Genomic DNA, 6,446 nt, shown 5'->3' with positions numbered 1-6,446 from the left:
GGAGCTGGAGCTACAGAACAGTGGGTCGAACGTTTGCCTTGCATCTGCAGGTTCTATTCCGGGCACCACTCGGGTTTCTCAAGCTCCTCCCTGAGCACAGAGCCAGGAGTCAGCCCTGAGCACAGCTGGGTGGCCCCAAAGCAAAGAAAACAATTGCAGCCTTGGACTAGGGAGATGGCTCAAGTGCTCTGTGATTCCCCAGAACCACAAGGTCCTCCCAAGCCCTTTTTTTTTTAAAAAGAAGCACCAATTGAGACTGGATAGTACAGTCAGATGCCTGCCTTGCACGTGGCCCACCTGAGTTAGACCCCTACACATGGACCCCAGAGCCCCACCAGGGGTGATCCCAGAGCACAGAGCCTGGAGTAAGCCCTGAGCATAGCTGGGTCTGGCCCCAAAACCAAAATAAATGAAAAGGCCCTGATTTCTGGGTTTAATTTTTCTCTGTCTTGTGATCAAAATGGACAGATCCCATGGCAGGAGGGGTGGTATTATTGGAAGATTTTCTCTCTAAAAAATACATAAATGTGTCTTTATTCAGTTGTTACAGTTGGTAACAACTGTCTGTGACGAACACTAAATTTTATTCTAGGAGCTTATATCTAAGCTCACTTTGCACGAGGCCCTCCTGAGTTTTTTTCTTCAGCACCAACAAGGTCTCCAAAATCCACCAGGAGTGGTCCCTGAGCACAGAGCCAGGAGTAAGACCTGAGCAATGCAGGGTGTGGCCCAAAACTCAAAATAATAATAATAATAATAATAATAATAAAGAGTCAGGAGTAAGTCATCCTGACAAAATCCAAAATAATAATTATTATTAGAAGGTCAGGAGTAAGTCCTGGGCACTGCCAGGTGTTGCCTCAAATCCAAAATAATGATTTTTAGAGGGCAAAGGAGTTAGCTCATGGGCTGGTGTGCATACTCTGCACGCTGAATGATCTCTGTCCCACACTAGAAGGAACCCCTGAGCACCGCCATTGTGGCCCAGAAACAAAACAAAACAGAACATTCTTAGTGAAGACGTTTTCTAATCCCAACTAGATTATGAGAACTATTAGAATAAGAGCTTGCATCTTTCTCATCCTCATCACGCCTTTCACAGATTAACACATACCCAGTGTGTTAACAGAAATTGGTTACAGAGGCTGGGCCAGAAAGATAACTCAACAGACTAGATCTCATGCTCACATAAGGCCTGGCTCAGCCCTTGGCACCACGTGGTCACCTGAATACCACGTGGAGCAAACACCCACCTCCAATTCTTCCCCAGCCCTACCAGGTGTGACCCCAAAACAAACAAGCAAACAAATTACAGTAGGTATTGTTGGCTCTCTGCCCGGCTCACAACTATTTTCTCCTCCCAAGAAATCTCCCTGCCCATCTGTAGCTCAGGCCGCAATGGCTTTGTGAATACATCTCACTTCACCACCTTACTTCACACCTCACTTCACATCTCACACGAATGCCATGCCACCTTCCCCGGGCAGGCAAAGGAGCAGAGAAAGCTGATCTGCACAGTGAACAGAAGGACAGAGCAGAACCAAAATGGCCGTATTTTTCCAGCTCTCCCGGTCCTGATCCCATCTCTTTCTGGAATGCAGAAACTCCTGTCTTTCTGTCCCTTCTAAGTGCTAAAATGCACTTCTTTAGGGCCCAGTTTTGATACAGTGGTAAAGGAGCCCCTGCCTTGCAGGTGTGAGTCCTGAGTTGGATTCCCAGTGAAGCACTAAACCATCTGACCTGCCAGCTGGGTCTAGTACTTCCAGGAGTGACCGCAAGGCTCCCCAGTACTGCCTGGGAGTCATTCACTCCACTACCAAAAAAAAAAAAAAAAAAAAATATATATATATATATATATATATATATATACAGTAATGGAGGAACTGAAGAGATAGAAAAGAAGTTTAAAAAAATTAAAAAAGAAAAAGAAGGACTGGAGTGATAGCACAGTGGCTAGGGCGTTTGCCTTGCACATGGCTGAACCGGGTTCGATCCCCAGCATCCCATATGGTTCCCCAAATATCTCCAATAGTAATTCCTGAGCATTGCCAGATGTGACCCAAAAAGCCCCCCCCCCCAAAAAAAGGGAGCGATCTCTGAGCAGTCAGTTATAAAACCCTGAGCATCACTGGGTGTGACCCCAAGACATCCAGAGACAAGCAGTAAGTAGTATAGCAGGTAAGGCACTTTCCTTGCACACAGCCAACCCAGGTTTGATCCCCAACATTTGATATAGGTCCCTGAGCCCCACCAAGAGTGACCCCTAGCACTCAGCCAGGAATAAGCCCTGAGTGCTGCTGAACACGACACAAAAATAATAACTGAAGCAAACTAAAAGGACTGTCATCAGTGCAGAGTGACTTAGGCACAGTACACTAACTCCTGCAGACCCCCAAATGCTGGAGCAGCTTCAGTAGCCACCAGACAACCCGGCAGACTGGGAAAGCCACTGAGCTCCTGCCCTGTGTTCTTACGGCACTGGGCACCAGGGCTGGCCTCAGCCAAAAATGGCAGCTGCCCACACAGTCCGAGATAAGGGCACTTCCCTCCCATGCCAGAAGAATGGTTTATCTGTGAGTGGGTTGGTAGATGTGGAAGAAGGAACTGGGGCACTTGGCAGGACTCCAGCCGCAGCTGTGGGGAACTGGGCCTCTGCTTTCTGGTTACTGTCACCCAGTAAGAGGCCCACCCAGGGAGGGTCAGGAAGAGGCCTGAAATGCCCCGGACCACTGTGGACAAGACTCAGATGCAAGGTTTGAGTACTCAGCCACTGGCCTACAACCCCAACCTACTTCAGGAGTTTCAAAGAACGGTTTTTTGAACAAACTAGTAGTGCTCAGGATTTACTCCTGGCTCTGTGCTTACTGCTAGCTCAGGGTTTATTTCTGGCTTTGTGCTCAGGGATCACACCATATTTGGTGCCAGGTATTGAACCAGATAAGGTATATGCAAGCCTTACCTTCTGATGCTCTATCTCCCGCCGCAATTCTTTTGTTTGGTTTTGGTTCGGGGTCACTCCTGGCTCTGCACTCAGGAATTATTCCTGAAAGTGCTTGGGGGACCATATGGGATGCTGGAGATCAAATCCAGGCCAACCACATGCAAGGCAAGCTCCATACCCTCTGTATTATGTCTCTGGCCCAAGTGTTTACTTTTTTTTTTTTTTGAGGATTCTAGCAGGGGAGCGCAGCTACTCGTATACCCTCGACCGAAGACCGGTCCGTCTCTATTTGGGGAAGGCCGTCCTCTTTGACCAAGCGGGCAGCTTCGGGAGGGATGCACATGGAGCGGTGAGGGAGGAAGGGGACACCCGCCTAGCCAGCCAGATCAGCCGAATCAACCCTGGTGATCAATGGGGTGACAGATGAGGGAGGGCTGGAGTGATAGCACAGCGGTAGGGCGTTTGCCTTGCGTGCAGCCAGCCCGGCCGAGCTGGGTTCGATTCCTCCGCCCCTCTCGGAGAGCCTGGCAAGCTACCGAGCCATGCCAAACACAGTAACAAGAAGTCTCACAATGGAGACGTTACTGGGCCCGCTTGAGCAAATTGATGAACAACAGGAGGACAGTGACAGTGTTTGAGGGAAGGACCTGCTGTTTTATTTAGGGCAACCTGGAGGGGGCAGGTGAGGACCCTCCCTGCCCCAAGGACCCAACCCTGGTAGCCGAAAACCTCCAGAACTCAACCGCCGCCCTTCTTACAGTCGCTCTCCACATGCTGGGGCCAAGCCTCACCCAAGAACGAATTCACAGAAAACCCAGGTATGTGGGACCTGTGACTGAAAACTCCAGGTTCAGCAGAACCGGGAATGGGTGATCTGCCCCCATCTCCCCCTGTTTCTGGTAACTCAGCAGTCACACCCACAAGCCACCTCTGACTGACGCCAGATAATCTCATCAATGGCCATGATCTAGAGACTCATTATAAATCTCTCTATAGAAGAGAGCATAAAGCGACTCACCATAGCAGTGCTGCCAGACCCCGTGCTGGGCTATTTCATTCGGGGCAATCCAGAGGGGGGCAGGTGATTCCCCCTCCCTGCCCCAAGGAACCAACCCTGACAGTCGAAAACCTCCAGAACTGCGCGGCCACATTCACGGCTGCACGACTTCTCATACCTCACACCACTAATATTCCAAGAGTACTACACCACATTTGATGGGGTTTAAAGTAAAAGACAACCAATCTTAGAGGGAAATATAGTTTTACAGATACACACAAACACACACACGTATATATATTTACAAATAAGCACATAAGGCTCAATCTTTAACAACATGTTAATAATGTTAGTAATCTCTTATAGAAGGGCTTAATGGCCCCTGGGTGAAATACAACAATCTTCACGCACTTTCCTCTAAGGAAACTCTTTTGCATCATTTTCAGCAGTTTTGCATAACAAACAATACAAAATAAATTATTTTGGTTCTGCTTTGGGGCAGAGGTTGGGGTTCGGGATGGAAACTCCCAAAATATGGTGGTGGGAAGGTGTAATGGTAGTGGGATTGGCGTTTGAATATTGAATGTAATCAAATATTGTGAACTACTTTGTAAAAAGATTTTAAAAAAAAATTAAAGCCTCACATGGCGGTGCTCAGGGCTTATTCGTGGCTCTGTGCTCAGGGATCACTCTTGATTGTGCGCAAGGATCACTCTTGGCACTTCTCAGGGCACCTTGAGTGCCCTGAACTCTGAGGTGCTGAGGATCAAACCTGGGTTAGCTGCATGCAAGGAAAGTGCCCTTCTGGCTGTACTGTCTCTCCAGCCCTAAAACATGGTATTGTGATCTCTCACTGACTGCTCTCTTTCAGGGAAATTGAAAGGAATGTGGTACTTTGGTTCTGTAAATCTCTACCCTATCTATTTTGGTATTGTTTTGTTTGGGGGCCACACCCAGTACTCAGAAATTACTCCGAGCGGTACTTGGGGAACCATACAGAATGCCAGGGATTGAACCTGGGTCTGCCACGTGCCAGGCAAGCACCCTACTCGCTGTACTATTATTTTTGGCCCTGTACCCTCTCTATTACCGTTTCTGAGATCCCTCAGAGAAGAACAACTGGATCATAATCACCTTGAAAGAATCCTCATAAATTCTCCCCTCGCCCAATAGAGAGTGCCCCCACCTCCCAGTACCCCCCCCCCCCATACACACATGCCGTCATCAGGTGCAACCATAGAATTTCCTCTGGTAAGGGAATAGGAGCAGGGCTGCAATGTGGCACCAGGCTGCACTAAATTAGAAGTCACCTGATGCCAATCTACTCCTGCCCAGGAGCCAGTGTGATAAGATCAGGCTGTACTGATCAGTGCTGGAGGAAGTGCTGGGATCGAGCAAGCTTCTGGGAAGTTGTTCTTAGCCCAGACTGTGCAGGGGGGAGCCTTAGTGGACAGCCTAAGCAGCCGGCACCCCTGGGGGTAGGGCCGGAATCAGCAGGGAGCGCTGCATACTCCACTCCTATTTCCTATATACAAGCAGCCCGGTGACCAGGGTTCCAGGATCGTGCAGATTTTTGTGTTTTGTTTTGGCTTTTGGGGGCGACATCTGGAGATGCTCAGGGGTGACTCCTGGCTCTGTTCTCAGGAATTACTCCTTGCGGTGCTCGGAGGACCATATGGGAGGCTGACAATTGAACCTGGGTCAGCCAATTGCAAGCTGTATATCATTGTGATGGATGGAAGGAAGGAAGGAAGGAAGGAAGGAAGGAAGGAAGGAAGGAAGGAAGGAAGGAAGGAAGGAGAGAGAAAGAAAGAGAGAGAGAGAAAGAAAGAAGAAAGAAAGAAAGAAAGAAAGAAAGAAAGAAAGAAAGAAAGAAAAAAGAGGGCTGGGGCTGGAGTGATAGCACAGCGGGTAGCATTTGCCTTGCAAGCGGCCCAACCCGGGTTCGATTGCCAAAATCCCATATGTCCCCTGAGCACATCCAGGAGTAATTCCTGAGTGCATGAACCTGGAGTAACCCCTGTGCATCGCTGGGTGTGACCCAAAAAGAAAAAAAGGGGGCTGGAGAGATAGCACAGCGGATACGGCGTTTGCCTTGCAAAAAGCAGAAAAAAAAGAAAAAGAAAAAAAAGAAACTTTTTAAAATAGTGTATGGGGCTCTTGGGTAGGGGAAATTAAGATAATACTTGTAAAGCAGTCCACTTTGTTTCCGGCACGCAGTAAAAACTTAAATGCCAGTGATTATTGTTCCTTTTTTTTTTTTTTTGGTCACGGTATTAACTGGGAGCTCAAAAGTGTGAAGGTGCTATGGCTCCATAGTTCCCACAAGACACTGGGGAAATTGCAGAACTTCAGCACACAGAATAAAAAATGGGCTTTGCCAAAGTCAAGTGTCATGACCCGCCAGCCAAAGCTCTGGCTTTTGCTCTGTTCTCCATTTCACCAGTGATTGAGTGACTTGCCTGCACGTGGCCGGGGAAAAGCCCAGTTCCAGAGGGTCCTTAGACA

This window comes from Sorex fumeus, unplaced genomic scaffold (assembly GCF_029834395.1).
Source record: "Sorex fumeus unplaced genomic scaffold, SorFum_2.1 ptg000044l, whole genome shotgun sequence".
NCBI lineage: Eukaryota > Metazoa > Chordata > Mammalia > Eulipotyphla > Soricidae > Sorex > Sorex fumeus.
This window is presented reverse-complemented; position numbering follows the sequence as displayed.